Source organism: Lissotriton helveticus, chromosome 1_1 (assembly GCF_964261635.1).
Source record: "Lissotriton helveticus chromosome 1_1, aLisHel1.1, whole genome shotgun sequence".
NCBI classification, from domain to species: domain Eukaryota; kingdom Metazoa; phylum Chordata; class Amphibia; order Caudata; family Salamandridae; genus Lissotriton; species Lissotriton helveticus.
Genome location: NC_136057.1, coordinates 1,704,679,721 through 1,704,704,097, shown reverse-complemented (window position 1 = coordinate 1,704,704,097; position 24,377 = coordinate 1,704,679,721).

Below are 24,377 nucleotides of genomic sequence, written 5' to 3'. Positions count from 1 at the left end.
ACACCCAGAGGACCTGCTTGCCTTGACCCTCTCGAAGATTGGGACTCCCATCAGCAGAGGCTCTGCTGCAACAACCCACCTGGTGCTCACCAGGAAGCTCCTGACCAGCCCACTCTGCCCCAGCCGAGCCCGGGCCGGGCCAACCCGAACCAAGACCACGAGGACGTCCCCCTGGTGACTGGAACCCAAAGTCCAGTGCCCAAAGACCCTTCTCGACGAACCAGCCGACGCTTGCAGACTCAGAACCAGGGGCCACCCCAACCGCGACCAGCCGAGGGTAAGCTTTTCCGACACCCAAAGACACCCCTGCACCCGGCACCCTACAGCCCCCTTTGCCTCCCTTTGGGGTACCTACATGTGCTCCAAGATCCCAACTTACCTCTCGAAGTGCTGGTCGCCCCTGGAGAGTCACCGTCCCCGAGCCTGCAGCCTTTATTCCTTTTTCAAGATCCTCATTGGATAACATTGAGCGCCCGACGGCTCAAAAGCACCCTGCACACAGCCGCCCAAGTGCCGCTGGCTGTGACCTATTTGCCCTATCCTACTTCCCACCTTGCCCTGAGCAAGTGACCAGGAGCCCAGCTTCCAGAGCCGTGTGGCCTGCTAGCCAGCAGCCACCAACCGAAGGCCCCCTTTCCCTCATTGGATAACATTGGGCCTACCTACCCCTGCACCCGGCCGCCCCTGTGCCGCTGGGACTGAACTAACTGTACTCACCTGACCCTGAGGGACCCCTGAGTCTATGCCCAGATCCCTAACTTCACCAACCAAGTACTCACCAGGAAACCGGTAATTCACTTACCTGCCATTGGATAACATTGACCCATTTTGACTCAAAAATGTTTTAAGTGTGAAGTTTTGAAAACTGAAAATATTCCTATAAAATCAGCCAAAGTCCGAATTCGAAAATACTCCCTTGTGATCAGAGAGAAGCCAGTACTGTACGTTTCAGCCCAGTACTGAACCGCAAAAGTAATCCCTAGCGGATTTACTAGTAACCTGTATTTTCTACATAGGAACCCATTGTCTGCTTTTGAAAACTGCAAATATTCTTTAAAAATCGTATGAAATACTGAAACGCAATTACCTACCTGTTTTGAGGTAAGCCCCCAGCGCTGGCCCTAGGATACTAGTGCTGGGTTACCAAAGTAACGCGATAGTACTTTACCTGTAACCTGAATTTATTCCCATTGAATAACATTTTCAGATTTACATTAAAAAGTTTCTAAGTGTGAACTTTAAAACAGCTTTATATTCAGGAAAATTCATCACAGTAACTAAAACGTTTTTGCTAATCTGGTTTCAGCTTAGACCCCAGGACTGAATCTAAGATCTAGTCTTGGAACTACCAAAGTAATCCATAAAGTAATCCACTGTACTTTCCTGTGAAAAACCCATTGAGCTCAATGCTAGAGTGTGTTTCAGATCGGTGTTGCTTATTAGCTATCCTGTAATTGTTGTGTGTACAAACTTATTGCTCCTCTGCAAAGTATTTACATGAGAGTACTCGTAACTTGAAAAGTATATTTTTATAACTGTTGGTTCTAAAAATAAAATCACTATATCTGAGGATATAACAACAATCGACCTGGAGTTCAGTTCTTGAGTGTGTGAAATCTTTTGCTGACTGAGTGTGTGCAACAAATGCTTTACACTGTACACTGGTACTGCCGTAATGCTCAACTAAGCTACCACTTTGGAGAGTAAGGTCAGTTCGGACTTTAACCTCTGTTATACCTTTGGGGTTTGTGGACTCTATACACACTGTACTGCCTTATTGTCCAGTAAATATAGAGCTACTTTCTCACACTCAAGGATTGGTGCACTTCCCCATCCCAGGAAAAAAAAATTTTCAAAGAAAGACAAGAAAACAAAGGTAGCGCTTCACTGGCAAACTCTGTAAAGTGGCGCTAATGTTTGGGTGTGAATAAAACCAATCAGGCCACTTAGCGACCACAATGTCTTGTTTTATTTAGTTATTTATTTCTCATATTTTGAACCTTTTACAGAGGCTGCACTTTGGAATAGAAAAATGTCAGAAAAGACAACATTCCAGCAAAAGTGTTTTTCTTTTTTGGATCTATTTCACAAGGCAACAAATACACAAAAGGGAGAAAATAGGGGGTGAGAGCCTGTTTGTTGATGTCACGGTTTTCACTAAGTGAGGAGGAGCTAGACAGAAAGAGAGGGAAGAAGAGGAAGAAAGAGAGAGGGGGCAGCTGCCAGCGGCAGAGTAGAAGTGCACACTGTCCTTGTCTTCTTTGAGCGACAAGAAAAAGACAGTGTCCTCTTCCTTCTCTGCCCACCTGCCCGTCCCCGAAAGCTAATGCAAAAAGAACAATTGATGGACAGATGGCAGAACAATGTCATACATTCACCACAGTACAGGGATCTGGGCCTAAATCCATAATTTTTTTGCTCACCATGCCATTCCAGTTTGGACCCAGCCATATGCATATCCGTCTTGACCCTGCACCCAATGGGAGCAGTCCAGCCCGAACTGCCAGGCCAGGTCTGCCCTGGACTGGAAACAAACATCCTAGGACCGGCTTCGAAAGGACACGAACGCGGAGCCTTATCTGAAGTCCTTTGCTATTCTTGCTGTCCTGCAACGCATGTTTTTAAAAAAGTAGGGGAACGGAATCTATTTAATTAAAGAAGTATGGGCATGCCGTGCCCTGCAGATCCCGCCCACTTCTACCACTGCTTTGGTCTTGTGCTAAACGGCCCCTTCTCAAATGTTGAGGAGCGCCTGAATAGTTGGGGGTCCCCGGCACTACAAGGGCTGTAGGGGCCTGCATTACACCTGTAATGGCCGACTACAGTGGAGGTGGTAGCTTTCCAAAGCCTGTTTTAGAAACGCCATTTGTGGTTGCATCTGTTGCACTTCAGATGGTTTGCTGTGCCACACCTGAGCTCCCTGCAGACTTGGGCCCAGATGTATACAACGCGGCGCAACACCCAAAGTTGCTGAGCTGCGTTGCGTGACAGGGAGAGAGCATGAAAGTGCCATATCTACTGCAATCGGATGTTATCCTGCTCTCTTCCTAGTGCTGGTGCAGAACCATGCTGCCTAGCACCGCACACACACACACACACATTTGCACCATAGTGCAACGGTGTCTAAGTGAGTCTAGACGGACCTAATCAAAACAGCAAATGGAACACAGCACCCGACCCAACTACTTTTTCTTTTCTGTTTATAACCTTTGGGGCTATTGATCGGTTTTTGGGGAGCTCTACATAGAGGATGTTGTAATAAACAAGGCAAACCGATGCACAGATTTCCTGAAGAACAATCATTCTTGGTCCGGACTGCCCAGCCAGAGAACATAGAACCCCTCCTTCTCAGCTTGATAAAACCATAACTACATATGTAACTCTCTACAGCTAAAACCACTGACAGTGTTTTTTTCTTGTACACGTTTCAAACACAAGTGTTTTGTGCTGTTTTCTTCACCGGTGATTATCACAACACTGTTAATGGTTTTAGCTGCAAAGAGGTACATATATATCGTTATCCACTTTGTTCCACATTTACAGGCATCTTTCACAAATCGGACTACTATGGTAAGAAAAAAAGTAGAAAAATCATTAAATTTTTTTATTTTTGTATACCGAATAAAGGATAAATTCTTGATTAGATTGTGGGTCTTTTATCATTATGCCAGACATCTGTCCAAAATGGTAAGTAGACATAATATCGAATTTTTAATATCGATGTGACAGAATATCGATGTTTTAATATCGATGGTAATATATATCGACTTATTTAATATCGACTACAAAAATATCGATTTTAGTATGTGTACTTTAATATCGAAAGTAAAAATATCTAATGACAAAATATTGTAGTGTTAAAATATCGATAAAGTGTAGTTTTTAGTAATATCTGTTTATTTATGTGAATTTTTTTGTTTGTATTCAAAATTAGTAATTTTAATGTGTTTATAAAATGTAATTTTTTATGTTTGTTTAAAAATCATATATAAGTTTAGGAGCGGGATGTTGGGTTTATAGGGGATAAGGGTGGGGAGTGTTTTAAAAATGTAGATATGAAAAGTAATATTTTTTTTAAATTAGTTACAATTAGAAATTAAAAAAAAAATTCTATATATTTATAGAAAATATTTTAGGAGCAGGATGTTGGGTTTATAGGGGATAAGGGTGGGGAGTGTTTTAAAAATGTATATATTAAAGATAATATTTTTTAAAAATAAGTTAAAATTAGAAAATTAAAAAAAAATTCTATATATATATATAGAAAATATTTTAGGAGCGTGATGTTGGCTTTATAGGGATTAAGGGTGGGGAGTGTTTTAAAAATGTATAGGTACATTTTAAAATGTATTAAAAAATATATATATTTTAAAAATTAAAATTTTGAAAAAAATGTAAAACATTTTAAGATTGAGTTGTAGTGTTTATAGTGGATAAGGGTTGTGTTTGTTTGTAAAAAGTACATATTATAGGTAACATTTTCATATTTCAAAATTTAAAAAAAAAGATTTTTTTTTTAATTTTAAAAATTTGAAAACATTGTTATAACATTTAGGATTGAGTTGTAGTGTTTATAGTGGTTAAGGGTTGTGTTTGTTATCAAAAAGTCAATATTATAGGTACATTTTTAAATTTTTAAAAATGAAAAAAAAAATGTTTTTGAAAATTTGGAAATAATTTTTACAATAATTTTTATTGATTTGTATTGTTTATAGTGGATAAGTGTGGGGATTTATTTTATCATTTACATTTTTTATCCAATATTTAAAAAAAAATTATATAATTTATTAAACATTTTATTTTATCAATTAATTTGTAATTTTTTTTAATTAAAATAAATATATATATTATAATTTAGGAGTGAGTTGTGGTAGTTATAAGGGATAATGGTGGCAAGTTTTTGGGGAAAATGTATAATGTATTTAAATAATCAAATTTTAAAACATTTTAAATAATTTTTTGAAAATTGTTAAAAAAATTAGAAGAAAAAAAGATTTTTAAAATAGTAATATATTATTTTAGTATATTATTTAATTTTATTGTATAAATTGGATTTGGAATTATTAGAAATATTTTATTACTGTCCAGCACCTACCCCAAATGAATGTAGACTGGAGTGGGAATAGTAAATTATATTTAATTAGTGTCCAGCATTTACCCCAAATTAATGTAGAATGGAGTGGGAATAGTTAATTATATTTAATTAGTGTCCAGCACCTACCTCAAATTAATGTAGACTGAAGTGGGAATAGTAAATTATATTTAATTAGTGTCCAGCACCTACCCTAAATTAATGTAGACTGGAGTGGGAATAGTACATTATTTTTAATTAGTGTCCAGCATCTACCCCAAATTAATGTAGACTGGAGTGGGAATAGTACATTATATTTAATTAGTGTCCAGCACGTACCCCAAATTAGTGTAGACTGGAATGGGAATAGTAAATTATATTTAATTAGTGTCCAGCACCTACCTCAAATTAATGTAGACTGGAGTGGGAATAGTAAATTATATTTAATAAGTGTCCAGCACCTACACCAAATTAATGTGGACTTGAGTGGGAATAGTAAATTATTTTAAATTAGTATCAAGCACCTACCCCACAATTAATGTAGACTGGAGTGGGAATAGTAAATTATTTTTAATTAGTGTCCAGCACCTACCCCAAATTAATGTAGACTGGAGTGGGAATAGTAATTTATTTTTAATTAGTGTCCAGCTCCTACCCCAAATTAAAGTAGACTGGAGTGGGAATAGTAAATTATTTTTAATTTGTGTCCAGCACCTACCCCAAATTAATGTAGACTGGAGTGGGAATAGTAAATTATATTTAATTAGTGTCCAGCACCTACCCCTAATTAATGTAAACTGGAGTGGGAATAGTAAATTATATTTAATTAGTGTCCAGCACCTACCTCAAATTAATGTAGACTGGAGTGGGAATAGTAAATTATATTTAATGAGTGTCCAGCACCTACCCCAAATTAATGTAGACTGGAGTGGGAATAGTAAATTATTTTTAATTAGTGTCCAGCACCTACCCCAAATTAATGTAGACTGGAGTGGGAATAGTAAATTATATTTAATTAGTGTCCAGCACCTACCCAAAATTTATGTAGACTGAAGTGGGAATAGTAATTCTTTTAATTAGTGTCCAGCACCTACCCCAAATCAATGTAGACTGGAGTGGGAATATTACATTATTTTTAATTAGTGTCCAGCACCAGCTTAAATTAATGTAGAGTGGAGTGGGAATAGTACATTATTTATGATAATAAATACATTTCATACAATTTTTGTACAGTTGGAATATTTTATTTTTTCATTAACATGACAAAAAATAAACAAAAAACATTAGTATTACATTTTTATTTCATACAAATATATTTAGTCATATATTTGTGAAAATATTTTATGGTCAATTTACATTTTTAAATTTTTATTGAAATTGTACCTTTTATTAAAAAAACATATTTAATATAGATGTAAATATTGTTTGAAATTATAACAAAAAAGTAGAATATTTTCACATATTTTATAAAATTTTTATATTGTTATACATGTTGGTTGTACATAGTATTTTAAAATTAATATTAATATAAAAACTATTCATATTAATTTTTTAAACAATATATTTAAATGAAGAAAGCATTTTAACACAGGTTTATTTATGTACATTTTGAAAAACATTTTTACAGAATTTTGTAAAATTTTTCCAGATTTTAAGAATTATAATAATAAATATTATGCATTTTATAATATTTATTTTTATAATTTTACAAAATATATAGATTTTGTTAAGTATTTTAATACAAGTAAAAAATAAAAAAATGTTTTGACGTATTCATTTTTTATTTTGTTAAGGAATATTTTAATAGATTAAATAATATGTTTGTAATGTAAATCTTTTTATATAGTTTTGGGTCCTTTATTTTGTAACCGCTTTAGGTCGTTTTGTGTCATTTGGATGAAGACGAGCTCGCGGTTGGGAGACACTTCACGTCGCTGAAGGTAAGGTTTGTTTTATATGTTTTAAGTGTGTTTTAAATTAATTTTGATAGTAGTTTGGTACTATTTAGTGTGGTTAGAAGTAAGTTAGTTGTATTAGACGTTTTGATATGTTGTATTTACGTATGGTGGATGTACGTATTTTTAGCGCTGTTTAGGCTTGTTTGTAGAGTTAGTGTTTCGATGTTTAAAGTTTATTTAGGTGAAATCTAATGTTAGTATTACTGTTAGTAGGTGTTTATGTGTTGTTTTGTGTGGGTGGGAATGTATGTTTTATGTATTTTTGTTGCAGAAGTTCGTGATATCGGAAGGAGTCGTTTTTTTTTTTTTTTAAGAAGTGTTTGTTAGTTATATTAACTAATCGATTTTTAACACTTCTTTAAATTTTTCGGTCTTCCTGGTGCGTTTGTTCTATATTTTATACATTTTCGTTTTTTTTATGGTTTTTCGAAGGACCTTCGTTGAATGGATTATTCAGTTTTGGGACAGTTGTATTTTTTAATTTTTGGGGGGCAAACTTTTTCTAAACTGGATTGTTTGGTGAAAATGGATTCTACAGCCTTTGGGATATGCTTGGTAAGTTTTTAAAATGTTATTCATTGTGGGTGGGTAATGTTATTATGATTATTGTTATGTTTTATTTATTTCAAATATTATTAATGTGTGTATATATATTTTATAAAATATTACATATATTGCACACATTAATTATTTTGAGATAAAATATATTATTGTGATTTACATTGTATTGTTTGTATTTTTTTAGTACTGCTTTGTTGTTTAGAGTAATTTAGAGTAGTGTTTTGGCTATTAGGTTGAGGTATTCAATGCCTTTTGTGCTAGGGTACAACTTTACTTGTTGTTCTAAGTATTTGTGCATTTGTTTGGTTTGTTTAGATGTTTTTGGAGTTAGTTCAGTAATGGATTGTTCCATTCGGAACTCTTGATAGCTTTGTTCGTTTTGTAGGCATTTAATGAATTTTTCTAAACTTGGTTTAGTTCTGCCTGTTGATTGGAGGAAGGCATTGTGCCAGCCTTCAACAGCGTTGTTTGTTTTTGATTCCCCATTTAAGGTGCTTCGGTAAACGTTCCACCAGGGTATTAAGAATTTAGGATTTCTCCTGTGGCCAGATCTATGGAGTCTACCTACCCATGTGTCCTCAAAGTAGTCTAAGAGTGGACTTAATTTAGCTTCATTTTGTTTGTAAAAGGTGCTATCAATTAAAATGCTGTAGTGTTCTGCCACGTCTGTTTCTGGAACGTATGCCAGTGCTGTTAGTTTTTTTATTTGATATGCAAAAGATGAATTTGTTGCATATTCTATGCTTAGGGTTGTCTTTTGTAAATGTCTCCATAGACACTGGTTAAAGTGATAATAGCAGCCTTGGATACAGGTATGGGGGTGTATTTTTAAAATACTTGAAAGCATTGCTTGTTCAAAATCAAGTATTTTTTCAGGGGAATAGTCATTAGTTTTTTGTTTGATAGTGTTTAATAATTCCATATATGTGGAATTAGTTTTATTTGGTAGCAGTGCATAAAGTAGAGGTATATTGCATTTTTGATATAGGCCATGTATCGTGTATAATTGGAAAAAAGGTTTGGGACAGATGTTAAAAGTCCCATCCATCATCCAATATTGGCTTTGCTGGAGTTTTATGAGGTTAATAGCTGTGCCAAAAATTATCAGTCTTTTGTCTTTGTTTTCGTTGTCGTAAATGACAAATGGTCGTTTGTTTAAAGTTATAGTTTGGTCAGGATTTAAATTTATATCGCTATATGTTCTAGGAGGTGGAGTGGTAGTGGTAGTTGTTCTTTTGGTACGTGATATTGTTCTTTTTAGGGAAACTATATTTGGCATTTGGGTAGTGGCTGTTTTAGGTATTTGGGGAATCTGTTCTTTTAAGATGACGCTTGTTGGTTTTTGGGAACCTGTACTTGCTTTTTTTATGTTTTCTAATGCTGTTCTAACTTCGATATCTGTTATGTTTGGTGGGTGGTAGTGTTCCCTAGTATAAGGTACTGTTGCTTCCCTAGTTGCTGCCCTTCCGTAGCATTTGTTGGAGTAATATTTGCAACATTTCCAATTAACTTTCCTCCCAAATTGTTTCTCTTGGGTATAAGTGTAACCCATGTAGCAGAGTAATAGTTTTCCTTTCTGGCTGGTAACACATTCAGCTCCTTCTGTCATTTTGTTGTTTGTTATTCTATAAGAAATATATTTTATAGTTATTTAAAATATAGATGTATGTATTTTAAGTGTTAGCTTAGACTTATATTATGTTTTTATAAAAATCTTTGGACATACTTACTTTGTTAGTTGTATCTTGGTTTTCTGAGTTCTGTTCTCTGTTCTTTGTCAGTAGAGTATTCTGTAGTGGTGGTAGAAAATAAAAAGTAGATATGTATTAGTAATTGGATTATGTTTGTTATTTTTTACATTTTAGCAGTTAGTTTCATTTAGTTTATTTTAGTTACTTACTTTTAATTCACTGATTTTTAGGTTGAATCTTGATGTTTTGTATGTGTAGTCGAATTTATCCACTGTTTAGTTGTGGCCTGTATTTTCGGTGTTTTCTTTATCTGAAAAAAAAATGGATTTATTTGTGTTAATTGTTCTGATATATTTTTTAGTTTGCAGTTAAATTTTTTGCTATAAGTTTTAGCTTAGACTTATTTTATGTTGTTATAAAAATCTTTAGACATACTTACTTTGTTAGTTGTATATTGGTTTTCTGAGTTCTGTTCTCAGTTCTTTGTCAGTAGAGTATTCTGTAGTGGTAGGAGAAAATAAAACGTAGATATAAATTAGTAAATGTATCATGTTTGTTATTTTTTACATTTTATCAGTTAGTTTAATTTAGTTTATTTTAGTTACTTACTTTTAATCCTCAGAATTTTAGGTTGAATCTTGATGTTCTTGTAAGTGTAGTCGAATTTATCCACAATATTTTCTCCAGCCGTTTATTTTTTCATGTGGTTTGTGTTTAGTGTTTAATTGTTTATATAGTGGTTTGGAGTTAGTAATTAGTTTGCTATTGGTCAATTTTGTATTTGCAGTGTTTTTATTGGTTAGTTTGTATTTTTGAAAATATGTTTGGGTATTTACTTTCCATATAAGGCAAACGCTAATTAATATTTTGGTGAGATAATTTTATATTATTTATTTAAATAGTTTTAGTTACATTTCTATCGTTTTTAATGTATTTTAATTGTGAAATGTAATTATATTTATAGTTGTTATGTTATGAGAGATGTGTATTTTTGTGTGAATTTTATTTTTAAATGTTAAAAAGTATTATTATATATTTCTAATTGTTTTCGATATTTATAAATTAACGATATTATTGTTGTCGATAATTTTACTCTCGATATTTTTTACTTTGGGGTCGATTCCGATCCGGTAAAATCCCCGTCCGTACGAATCGTATCCGGAGCCGTTTCCGTACGACTCGTACAGACGCCGTACGACCGGACGATTCCGATCCCGATCGGCCGACCCGGACGCGATTCGTACGGTACACGTCGATTCGTACGGAAAAGCGCACGATCACCTACACACCGTACGGCGCGTACCCCCCATGATCGCAGGGGTACGCGGTGTACCCCTGTGGTCATGCGGGGTATGTGCCGTACACCCAGCGTACATGGGGTACGTGCCGTACACCCACTGTACATGGGGTACGGTGCGTACCCCATGTACGCTGGGTGTATGGCACGTACCCCGCATGACCACAGGGGTACGCCGCGTACCCCTGCGATCATGGGGGGTACGTGCCATACCCGGGGGGGGGGCGTTCCGTACCTGTTTCGGCGCGAACTCTGCGTTTACGACTGTTTTCGGCTCCCGTAGGAAAAGGGTCGTACGGCGCGTACCCGACACGAATCGTACTTGCTGGGTCGTAAAAACGTGCCGCGATGTCGCGTACAGCGGGTTCCGAGTGAGATTCGTACGGAGATTTGAGTCGTACGGAGTCCTGTACGACTCGTACGGAGTTCGGCACCTAGTACGGATCGTACATCATAGTACGTACGGGACGTCTACGGATACGATTCGTACGGGGAAAAAACTCTCCGTACGACCATTCGGAGCGCATTTTACCGGATCGGAATCGACACCTTAGTGTGTATATTTTTTAGTAGTCGATATTTAAATATTTTGATATGTATGTTGTCGATTTTAGTGAGATCGATGTTTATGTAGGTCGATATTGTGTATCCGATATTTTTGTATGTTTTTTGTTATGTATAGGATGTCGATATTATTGCTTTCGATATTTTTGTGTCGATATTTTTGTAGGATGATATTGTGTCTTACTATATTATGTCAGTGATTCGTCAAAAATATCTCTAAACTATTGTTATAACTGCGGGGAATACAAGGAGCGGCTTGTGTTTATGATTGCCAAGAGAGCCTAAGATCCCTAATGCGTCAGTAGAATTACTGGTATTGGATCGGGATGGCAGTTGTTGCTTTAGCTTAGAGACTGAATCATTTTTCTACTTTTTTTCCGTTATTTTCTCTTTTTTCCCTTGTCTCCCCTACACAAAAAAATTAATGGTTTTTCTCCCCGTTTCTCTGTTCTTTTGCTGATTATCTACCCTCTTCTCAGATATCTGCATTTATCATGCTTATCTGAAGATTGAGGCATTATTTAATACGCTTAAAGGAAATTACCTTGATCTACCGATTTATTAAGAAGGTATAGCTAAAACTGTGAAATCATGCAATGCTTAACCTCTAATTTACCCACAAAGCTCTCTTTCGCATGCTAATGATACAGCGCAATTCTACAATGTTATGACCTCCACATATATTTCATGAACTTACTGTTGACTAACAACATACCTTTAAAACAACTTCACATGATCACCAGATCAACACGATATATGCGCCTAATACTGGTATGCCTGCATGCAGAAACTGCTAAAAGTCGAAATTGCTAAACTTCTTAATCTTCTGCGAGCACTGAAAAACGCGCCTTCAACTTCATCAATTGAACTTCCATCTTTTCTCTTGCATCACTTTTACACTCACATTGTCTTTCGCACATTCCTCTTTCACACTTATCCAGGTCACTTGCTTCCAGACTTTTTTAGAATCTGCACTTTTAAATATTTTAAATATTTTTATCGTCTCCACTCCCAAACATCTCACACTGTGCGCTCGGTGGCATCCTAAATCCGGCTTTTCAAATTACATTGACTTATATTGTCAAATTACATCTCTTGCAGCCTTCGAGAAAGCCCTGGTCCTGTTGACCATTTAGGGCGAAACACGTGTCGGCTGTTGCAGTATCTACAAAGTAACCCAAATAACATTCTGGAAAAATAAGGATGTAACCAATATGTTTGTTCAAGACAAGAATATAAAAAGAATTTAAAAATGGTGTATTTCAGAAAGAAATCAAACGGGACTCTTTCTTGATTATTAAAACACATGATAATTAAGGAGGAGTATATGCTCAACTCATTCCATAATGCTTTATATAGTTTGTCTAAATGTGGCAGCAAACGGGTCATTAAGGTGGGGTAAAATTCAATTCAGTCTTATTGTGAGGGAGCTCGGTTATCAGACTGCTTTCACATCTTGTATCAGGGGGGGCACACAACTCTGCCCTGAGGGGAAAAAGGGATCTGGGGCAGCTCTAAGCCGCCAAGGAAGGCAGCAGTATCAGCAGGAAATGGGGGAGGGCGAGGTCCATAGAGATGGACATAGTAATCCCTAAATGCTGCATTTATATCTCCCTGGGTGGTGCAGTGGGTGCCCTCAGGTGTGCGCACTGAGAGAATGGAAGTATGGGACAGTTGTGGATGGATCATACCTGCCAAAAGCGCTCCTGCCTTTTCACCCTCGGTATGTAGCTTTTGTGTGTAGGAGCTATAATTTATCACCCTAAGGCGTTCTAGTAGTTCTGCATATTGAGTCCGATATTCTTGTAGATCATCTACGTGAGAATCATCATGAGCTGTCTCTGGTTCAAGCTCCCCAAGGCGCGTTTCTGTGTGTTTGATATTGCGTAAGACCGAGAATCGTACCCACAACATAGCAGTGATGTTCTCCAACTCTTAAGAGGGGCACACAATACTGTCCAGGCGAGAGTGTTACTTGGGTGATGGGGAGTAAAAAGAGTATTCTCTCATTCCTATGTTAAGCTCCTGCCATGTGCCTAAAAATGACCACCCTAATGCCCAGTCTCGCAATGCCCTTGCTTGTTTAAATGATGGAGCACTGGGAGGGGAGGATGGGAGCGATCTAGGCGTGTGTCCATAACCACATTAAAGTCTTCTCCAATCAGATAGGGAAGATGTGACAGGTCAGACAAAAAGGAGGAGAGGTGTAACAAAAAGGTATCCTGTTCTGTATGAGGAGCAAAGACGCTACCCAACACTAGTTGCCTACCCTCCAGGTTCCCATGGACAAATACATGAAGACCATGTGGGCCTATTTCAGTCTCCACAGCCTCAAACAATGTTCCCGCCCACACACAAGCCACCACTCCTCGGGCAAAGGCAGAGTATGTAGAAGCAAGCAGCTGTCCTGTCCACTTCATGTGCAGTTCAAGGGTTTCAGCTGCGGAGAGGTGTGTCTCTTGTAAATAGACTATGTGAGCATTCCAGTGGCTGAGCTGGGATGAATACAGTGACATTTGGGAGGCGAGCCCATACCCCTGACATTCCATGTTAAGATTTTAAACTGTTGACATATAAAGAGTGAGTAGAGTACATATATAGCAGTGCCTCCCATCAAACCTCCCGCTCCCCTGAATTAGGAATACACAATGTATCACAGAGAGAGAAGAACCAACAATGAAAGCCCAATGCTCATACATTCAGCCACAAAAGCAAACTTATCTTTGCAGGGTATAAACTGGAGCAACTGCTCAGGGGGTCGGCCAATCGAACTCGCAGAGTTGGACTACCCACAGTGATGGTGTAGTACAACACGACTAACTATCCAACAGGGCGCCACTGGAAACAAGCCCATATAGAAGTACTGCATAACATATCAAATACTTTACGTTAGTCCGAAGTGGCAAGGAAGACCATGGCTGCCATTAAGACCTTTTCAGTAAGATACAGAAAATCAGGATCGGTGACGGCCATGCAAGGTAGGTCATATCACATTGTCTGAAGTTTGCCACGTAAGAGTGGGAAAGAGGACCATGCTTGTGTTAGAGTCAGAGTTCAAGGCTGCGCTGCTAGATGAGCTGGTTAGAGGTAGGTGGGATTGCTGTCTGGCTGGATTCACAGAGGCTACTACTGCAAGTTGAGGTGAGAGGGCAGCTGTGGGTGGAAGCCAACGAGCAGTCCCATGCCGGTGGTGTGGGGGGCCGTCGTGAAGGTCAATAGAACGTCTCCGGGGGTGGAGGGCGATGGACATTTGGGTATTGTGTCTCCAACAAGTCCCATACAGACACACGGATTTTAAAAAACTGAGTTTGTTGATCATATGCTGCCCTCAGGTGCGCTGGGAACAATAGGGCATGTGTTAGACCCTCTGATCGGAGTTGTTTCTCTGCAGCAAGAAATGAAGCACGTTTGTGTTGAACTGCTAAGGAGTAGTCGGGAAATGTTAGAGTTGTCGAAGACAATCGGCTAATTGTCCATGGCCTTTTGCAACACATTGTCTCGGTACCTGTAGTTTAGGATACGGGCCAGGATGGGCCTGGGAGGCACCCCTGGTGGTGGACGGCGTGTGCTCTTTCCACGGTGAACAAGGCCAAGAATACCTGTGGAGCCACTCTGCTCTTCAGTCAGTTTTCAATAAACCGCATAGCATTGGGTTTCTCCATACCCCTTGCGCAGTCCAATTATACACATCTTCTCCCATGTCATGAAAGAGGCGCAATTAAGAGCGTAGATCATCCTGTCAGCTCTATTAGTTGCCTCCTGTGGGGCAGGGTCGCTATTTCTGTTACTTTGACCCTGTTGGATAATTTGCGGTGATCGTCGCGGAGTAGGCCCAGGTCCCTCGCCAATGGGCCCATGCGGTGTACTATGGCGACCCTTGAGTCTCGGATTTCTTGTAGTGTTACGCCGAGTTTGTCTGGAGCAGGGCCCAGCGCTGTAGGTGGAATGTACTTCACTTTTGTGCAAGTGGACAGATTGTGCATGCCTCAATTGGGAACTTCCAAGGCGACTTGAAGTCGGGGCTGGACTTGTGCCCTTGGGGCAGCCCATGGAGTCCTAGCTCAATTTGTGTAAGTGCCGTGCAGGGCGCAAGTAGGAGACATTATCGAGGGACGAGCAATAAGCTATGGAGGGAGTCAGTCAGCTGGTAACTTGTGGCTGGGTCGGGTGTTAAGGGGTCAATAAGGCATATTCCAGGGGGGCTGGAGCACTCCAACTATGTGCTGTGAGCAAGGAACAGGCTCCGGTTGATGGTGGAGGAAGAGGCGTTGGGGACCTGTCACTGGTTGCTGCGCGATTCAGTAGACAGGCTGAGGAGGTTCTGAGTGGGGAGCGGGAGGACATTGCAGCAAAACCAAGACCTATGTGGGGCATCAAAGGAGATATGCCAGTGTCGGTGTGGCTTGCAGGTTCTGAGGGGCCTCTGTGGTGAGGCGATGCTTCCCATGGTCTCTGAACCAGGGTCATTGATCAAGCAAGCACCCTGGCTGCTGATTATGCCGAGGCCCCTGCTGTACCTGTAGGACCAACTTCGTAGTGAGAAGCAGAAGGGCATGAAAGTGTTAAGACTCCACGGCCGGCCCGCTTTGGCCTAGTGCTAGGATTCGAGGTGTGTCCTGGATACAACAGCGTCAGCCCCAGGCTGCTATCCCCTGCTGTGGCTGCGAGGGCGACAATATGGATGTGTAATGACCCAAGATTCCAGCTCTCCCTAATGCCAGCTGCAGCTCCCAACTGTAGACCCTGTTGGTAGGATGGTTACAGAGGGCCGGAGAGTGCAGCGGCATTTGAAAGGTGATAATCCCACATGCCCGGCTTGCCACAGGGCCATCTCTTCCAAGGTCCGAAAGGATGGCCGACAGGTTGCTGTATGCTCACCGGGTTTAGGCAGGAGCAGGTTCCAGGATCAACTGGCCGGTAGGGCTGGGGCCAAGTCAGTTGTTGTTGTCCTGTTGTTAGCGGCTGCGTGGCAGGTCGTCTTCTTCTTGATCTTCTTTCTTCTTTTTTTATATCGGGATCTGAGGAAGGAACGTTCAGGGAGCCCCTAAATACTGAATTTAGGGGCGTTACAGGTAGGGCAAGGGCAGGGACCAATGGGTCCCTGTCCTGGGGTGAGTACACCCCCTAGCCTGTTCCTCTCCTGTGGGAGAGGGGCAGGAGCCTAGCTGGGATTGGGCAGGACTCCCCATCTACAAAATGGTCGGAGCCCGGGGTCGTGCTTCACCTCGCCTCCTCCACCTGAGGGGTGGAGTTGGCACAGGTTGGCACACCTCCTTTCCTGACATAGTTTTTCCCACCAGAGTGGGGGTAGGACTGGTGGGGGGCTGGTTGCTGGGTACAGCAAATGGTCTGGGGAAGCTCTCAGAGGCGGAATGCCTTTGAAGCTTCCCCCTGTCCATCCTGGGGGAGGAGACATAGCACCTCGCCGAGGATGTGCTTTGTTGCAGACCCAGGAGAGCGGAGGGCTCTCCACCCAGAGGTCCAGCAACATGTCTGCTGGGTGGCAGCCTCTGCAGCCACTCAGCCCAGACGTGGATTGTAGGTTCCGGTTTTTGGAGGGAATCTCTAAGATGCCCTCTCGTACATGTTACATTAAATCCCACACTGGCATCAGTGTGGGTTTAATGTGCTGAGAAGTTTGGTACCAAACTTGTCAGTCTTCAGTGAAGCCATTATGATGCTGTGGAGTTCGTGGATGACAACCTTCCAGCACCATATACTCTTAAATGGCAACACTGTACTTACAGTGCCCAGGAATGGCCCTGGGTACTGTAGGGGCACAGGGCTCACGCACCTGGGCCCTCACCTCTGGCATAGGACACCCAGCTAGAGGGGTGACTGAAGTATGCCAGGGCAGTGGGTTCTGTGGGCATTGCACACAGGGATGTGTGCCATGTCGACTCTTGCTTTGGTTCTGTACTTAGGCACTCAGCCTGCAAAGGCAGTGTGTGGGAGCCAGGGTACAGGCCCCCTGAGGGTGGCACAATAAGTGCTGGAGCCCTCAGGGGTCTTCTCTGGTCACCATGCCCTGGTTACCACAACATTTTAAGATTGAGTTGTAGTGTTTATAGTGGATAAGGGTTGTGTTTGTTTGTGAAAAGTACATATTATAGGTAACATTTTCATATTTCAAAATTTAAAAAAAAAGATTTTTTTTTTAATTTTAAAAATTTGAAAACATTGTTATAACATTTAGGATTGAGTTGTAGTGTTTATAGTGGTTAAGGGTTGTGTTTGTTATCAGAAAGTCAATATTATAGGTACATTTTAAAAATTTTAAAAATGAAAAAAAAATGTTTTTGAAAATTTGGAAATAATTTTTACAATAATTTTTATTGATTTGTATTGTTTATAGTGGATAAGTGTGGGGATGTATTTTATCATTTACATTTTTTATCCAATATTTAAAAAAAATTATATAATTTATTAAACATTTTATTTTATCAATTAATTTGTAATTTTTTTTAATTAAAATAAATATATATATTATAATTTAGGAGTGAGTTGTGGTAGTTATAAGGGATAATGGTGGCAAGTTTTTGGGGAAAATGTATAATGTATTTAAATAATCAAATTTTAAAACATTTTAAATAATTTTTTGAAAATTGTTAAAAAAATTAGAAGAAAAAAAGATTTTTAAAATAGTAATATATTATTTTAGTATATTATTTAATTGTATTGTATAAATTGGATTTGGAATTATTAGAAATATTTTATTACTGTCCAGCACCTACCCCAAATGAATGTAGACTGGAGTGGGAATAGTAAATTATATTTAATTAGTGTCCAGCATTTACCCCAAATTAATGTAGAATGGAGTGGGAATAGTTAATTATATTTAATTAGTGTCCAGCACCTACCTCAAATTAATGTAGACTGAAGTGGGAATAGTAAATTATATTTAATTAGTGTCCAGCACCTACCCTAAATTAATGTAGACTGGAGTGGGAATAGTACATTATTTTTAATTAGTGTCCAGCATCTACCCCAAATTAATGTAGACTGGAGTGGGAATAGTACATTATATTTAATTAGTGTCCAGCATCTACCTCAAATTAATGTAGACTGGAGTGGGAATAGTAAATTATATTTAATTAGTGTCCAGAACCTACCCCAAATTAATGTAGACTGGAGTGGCAATAGTAAATTATATTTAATTAGTGTCCAGCACGTACCCCAAATTAGTGTAGACTGGAGTGGGAATAGTAAATTATATTTAATTAGTGTCCAGCACCTACCTCAAATTAATGTAGACTGGAGTGGGAATAGTAAATTATATTTAATTAGTGTCCAGCACCTACACCAAATTAATGTGGACTTGAGTGGGAATAGTAAATTATTTTAAATTAGTATCAAGCACCTACCCCACAATTAATGTAGACTGGAGTGGGAATAGTAAATTATTTTTAATTAGTGTCCAGCACCTACCCCAAATTAATGTAGACTGGATTGGGAATAGTAATTTATTTTTAATTAGTGTCCAGCTCCTACCCCAAATTAATGTAGACTGGAGTGGGAATAGTAAATTATTTTTAATTTGTGTCCAGCACCTACCCCAAATTAATGTAGACTGGAGTGGGAATAGTAAATTATATTTAATTAGTGTCCAGCACCTACCCCAAATTAATGTAGACTGGAGTGGGAATAGTAAATTATTTTTAATTAGTGTCCAGCACCTACCCCAAATTAATGTAGACTGGAGTGGGAATAGTAAATTATATTTAATTAGTGTCCAGCACCTACCCAAAATGTATGTAGACTGAAGTGGGAATAGTAATTCTTTTAATTAGTGTCCAGCACCTACCCCAAATCAATGTAGACTGGAGTGGGAATATTACATTATTTTTAATTAGTGTCCAGCACCAGCTTAAATTAATGTAGAGTGGAGTGGGAATAGTACATTATTTATGATAATAAATACATTTCATACAATTTTTGTACAGTTGGAATATTTTATTTTTTCATTAACATGACAAAAAATAAACAAAAAACATTAGTATTACATTTTTATTTCATACAAATATATTTAGTCATATATTTGTGAAAATATTTTATGGTCAATTTACATTTTAAAATTTGTATTGAAATTGTACCTTTTATTAAAAAAACATATTTAATATAGATGTAAATATTGTTTGAAATTATAACAAAAAAGTAGAATATTTTCACATATTTTATACAATTTTTATATTGTTATACATGTTGGTTGTACATAGTATTTTAAAATTAATATTAATATAAAAACTATTCATATTAATTTTTTAAACAATATATTTAAATGAAGAAAGCATTTTAACACAGGTTTATTTATGTACATTTTGAAAAACATTTTTACAGAATTTTGTAAAATTTTTCCAGATTTTAAGAATTATAATAATAAATATTATGCATTTTATAATATTTATTTTTATAATTTTACAAAATATATAGATTTTGTTAAGTATTTTAATACAAGTACAAAATAAAAAAATGTTTTGACATAGTATTCATTTTTTATTTTGTTAAGGAATATTTTAATAGATTAAATAATATGTTTGTAATGTAAATCTTTTTATATAGTTTTGGGTCCTTTATTTTGTAACCGCTTTAGGTCGTTTTGTGTCATTTGGATGAAGACGAGCTCGCGGTTGGGAGACACTTCACGTCGCTGAAGGTAAGGTTTGTTTTATATGTTTTAAGTGTGTTTTAAATTAATTTTGATAGTAGTTTGGTACTATTTAGTGTGGTTAGAAGTAAGTTAGTTGTATTAGACGTTTTGATATGTTGTATTTACGTATGGTGGATGTACGTATTTTTAACGCTGTTTAGGCTTGTTTGTAGAGTTAGTGTTTCGATGTTTAAAGTTTATTTAGGTGAAATCTAATGTTAGTATTACTGTTAGTAGGTGTTTATGTGTTGTTTTGTGTGGGTGGGAATGTATGTTTTATGTATTTTTGTTGCAGAAGTTCGTGATATCGGAAGGAGTCGTTTTTTTTTTTTTTTTAAGAAGTGTTTGTTAGTTATATTAACTAATCGATTTTTAACACTTCTTTAAATTTTTCGGTCTTCCTGGTGCGTTTGTTCTATATTTTATACATTTTCGTTTTTTTTATGGTTTTTCGAAGGACCTTCGTTGAATGGATTATTCAGTTTTGGGACAGTTGTATTTTTTAATTTTTGGGGGGCAAACTTTTTCTAAACTGGATTGTTTGGTGAAAATGGATTCTACAGCCTTTGGGATATGCTTGGTAAGTTTTTAAAATGTTATTCATTGTGGGTGGGTAATGTTATTATGATTATTGTTATGTTTTATTTATTTCAAATATTATTAATGTGTGTATATATATTTTATAAAATATTACATATATTGCACACATTAACTATTTTGAGATAAAATATATTATTGTGATTTACATTGTATTGTTTGTATTTTTTTAGTACTGCTTTGTTGTTTAGAGTAATTTAGAGTAGTGTTTTGGCTATTAGGTTGAGGTATTCAATGCCTTTTGTGCTAGGGTACAACTTTACTTGTTGTTCTATGTATTTGTGCATTTGTTTGGTTTGTTTAGATGTTTTTGGAGTTAGTTCAGTAATGGATTGTTCCATTCGGAACTCTTGATAGCTTTGTTCGTTTTGTAGGCATTTAATGAATTTTTCTAAACTTGGTTTAGTTCTGCCTGTTGATTGGAGGAAGGCATTGTGCCATCCTTCAACAGCGTTGTTTGTTTTTGATTCCCCATTTAAGGTGCTTCGGTAAACGTTCCACCAGGGTATTAAGAATTTAGGATTTCTCCTGTGGCCAGATCTATGGAGTCTACCTACCCATGTGTCCTCAAAGTAGTCTAAGAGTGGACTTAATTTAGCTTCATTTTGTTTGTAAAAGGTGCTATCAATTAAAATGCTGTAGTGTTCTGCCACGTCTGTTTCTGGAACGTATGCCAGTGCTGTTAGTTTTTTTATTTGATATGCAAAAGATGAATTTGTTGCATATTCTATGCTTAGGGTTGTCTTTTGTAAATGTCTCCATAGACACTGGTTAAAGTAATAATAGCAGCCTTGGATACAGGTATGGGGGTGTATTTTTAAAATACTTGAAAGCATTGCTTGTTCAAAATCAAGTATTTTTTCAGGGGAATAGTCATTAGTTTTTTGTTTGATAGTGTTTAATAATTCCATATATGTGGAATTAGTTTTATTTGGTAGCAGTGCATAAAGTAGAGGTATATTGCATTTTTGATATAGGCCATGTATCGTGTATAATTGGAAAAAAGGTTTGGGACAGATGTTAAAAGTCCCATCCATCATCCAATATTGGCTTTGCTGGAGTTTTATGAGGTTAATAGCTGTGCCAAAAATTATCAGTCTTTTGTCTTTGTTTTCGTTGTCGTAAATGACAAATGGTCGTTTGTTTAAAGTTATAGTTTGGTCAGGATTTAAATTTATATCGCTATATGTTCTAGGAGGTGGAGTGGTAGTGGTAGTTGTTCTTTTGGTACGTGATATTGTTCTTTTTAGGGAAACTATATTTGGCATTTGGGTAGTGGCTGTTTTAGGTATTTGGGGAATCTGTTCTTTTAAGATGACGCTTGTTGGTTTTTGGGAACCTGTACTTGCTTTTTTTATGTTTTCTAATGCTGTTCTAACTTCGATATCTGTTATGTTTGGTGGGTGGAAGTGTTCCCTAGTATAAGGTACTGTTGCTTCCCTAGTTGCTGCCCTTCCGTAGCATTTGTTGGAGTAATATTTGCAACATTTCCAATTAACTTTCCTCCCAAATTGTTTCTCTTGGGTATAAGTGTAACCCATGTAGCAGAGTAATAGTTTTCCTTTCTGGCTGGTAACACATTCAGCTCCTTCTGTCATTTTGTTGTTTGTTATTCTATAAGAAATATATTTTATAGTTATTTAAAATATAGATGTATGTATTTTAAGTGTTAGCTTAGACTTATATTATGTTTTTATAAAAATCTTTGGACATACTTACTTTGTTAGTTGTATCTTGGTTTTCTGAGTTCTGTTCTCTGTTCTTTGTCAGTAGAGTATTCTGTAGTGGTGGTAGAAAATAAAAAGTAGATATGTATTAGTAATTGGATTATGTTTGTTATTTTTTACATTTTAGCAGTTAGTTTCATTTAGTTTATTTTAGTTACTTACTTTTAATTCACTGATTTTTAGGTTGAATCTTGATGTTTTGTAGGTGTAGTCGAATTTATCCACTGTTTAGTTGTGGCCTGTATTTTCGGTGTTTTCTTTATCTGAAAAAAAAATGGATTTATTTGTGTTAATTGTTCTGATATATTTTTTAGTTTGCAGTTAAATTTTTTGCTATAAGTTTTAGCTTAGACTTATTTTATGTTGTTATAAAACTCTTTAGACATACTTACTTTGTTAGTTGTATATTGGTTTTCTGAGTTCTGTTCTCAGTTCTTTGTCAGTAGAGTATTCTGTAGTGGTAGGAGAAAATAAAACGTAGATATAAATTAGTAAATGTATCATGTTTGTTATTTTTTACATTTTAGCAGTTAGTTTAATTTAGTTTATTTTAGTTACTTACTTTTAATCCTCAGAATTTTAGGTTGAATCTTGATGTTCTTGTAAGTGTAGTCGAATTTATCCACAATATTTTCTCCAGCCGTTTATTTTTTCATGTGGTTTGTGTTTAGTGTTTAATTGTTTATATAGTGGTTTGGAGTTAGTAATTAGTTTGCTATTGGTCAATTTTGTATTTGCAGTGTTTTTATTGGTTAGTTTGTATTTTTGAAAATATGTTTGGGTATTTACTTTCCATATAAGGCAAACGCTAATTAATATTTTGGTGAGATAATTTTATATTATTTATTTAAATAGTTTTAGTTACATTTCTATCGTTTTTAATGTATTTTAATTGTGAAATGTAATTATATTTATAGTTGTTATGTTATGAGAGATGTGTATTTTTGTGTGAATTTTATTTTTAAATGTTAAAAAGTATTATTATATATTTCTAATTGTTTTCGATATTTATAAATTAACGATATTATTGTTGTCGATAATTTTACTCTCGATATTTTTTACTTTGGGGTCGATTCCGATCCGGTAAAATCCCCGTCCGTACGAATCGTATCCGGAGCCGTTTCCGTACGACTCGTACAGACGCCGTACGACCGGACGATTCCGATCCCGATCGGCCGACCCGGACGCGATTCGTACGGTACACGTCGATTCGTACGGAAAAGCGCACGATCACCTACACACCGTACGGCGCGTACCCCCCATGATCGCAGGGGTACGCGGTGTACCCCTGTGGTCATGCGGGGTATGTGCCATACACCCAGCGTACATGGGGTACGTGCCGTACACCCACTGTACATGGGGTACGGTGCGTACCCCATGTACGCTGGGTGTATGGCACGTACCCCGCATGACCACAGGGGTACGCCGCGTACCCCTGCGATCATGGGGGGTACGTGCCATACCCGGGGGGGGGGGCGTTCCGTACCTGTTTCGGCGCGAACTCTGCGTTTACGACTGTTTTCGGCTCCCGTAGGAAAAGGGTCGTACGGCGCGTACCCGACACAAATCGTACTTGCTGGGTCGTAAAAACGTGCCGCGATGTCGCGTACAGCGGGTTCCGAGTGAGATTCGTACGGAGATTTGAGTCGTACGGAGTCCTGTACGACTCGTACGGAGTTCGGCACCTAGTACGGATCGTACATCATCGTACGTACGGGACGTCTACGGATACGATTCGTACGGGGAAAAAACTCTCCGTACGACCATTCGGAGCGCATTTTACCGGATCGGAATCGACACCTTAGTGTGTATATTTTTTAGTAGTCGATATTTAAATATTTTGATATGTATGTTGTCGATTTTAGTGAGATCGATGTTTATGTAGGTCGATATTGTGTATCCGATATTTTTGTATGTTTTTTGTTATGTATAGGATGTCGATATTATTGCTTTCAATATTTTTGTGTCGATATTTTTGTAGGATGATATTGTGTCTTACTATATTATGTCAGTGATTCGTCAAAAATATCTCTAAACTATTGTTATAACTGCGGGGAATACAAGGAGCGGCTTGTGTTTATGATTGCCAAGAGAGCCTAAGATCCCTAATGCGTCAGTAGAATTACTGGTATTGGATCGGGATGGCAGTTGTTGCTTTAGCTTAGAGACTGAATCATTTTTCTACTTTTTTTCCGTTATTTTCTCTTTTTTCCCTTGTCTCCCCTACACAAAAAAATTAATGGTTTTTCTCCCCGTTTCTCTGT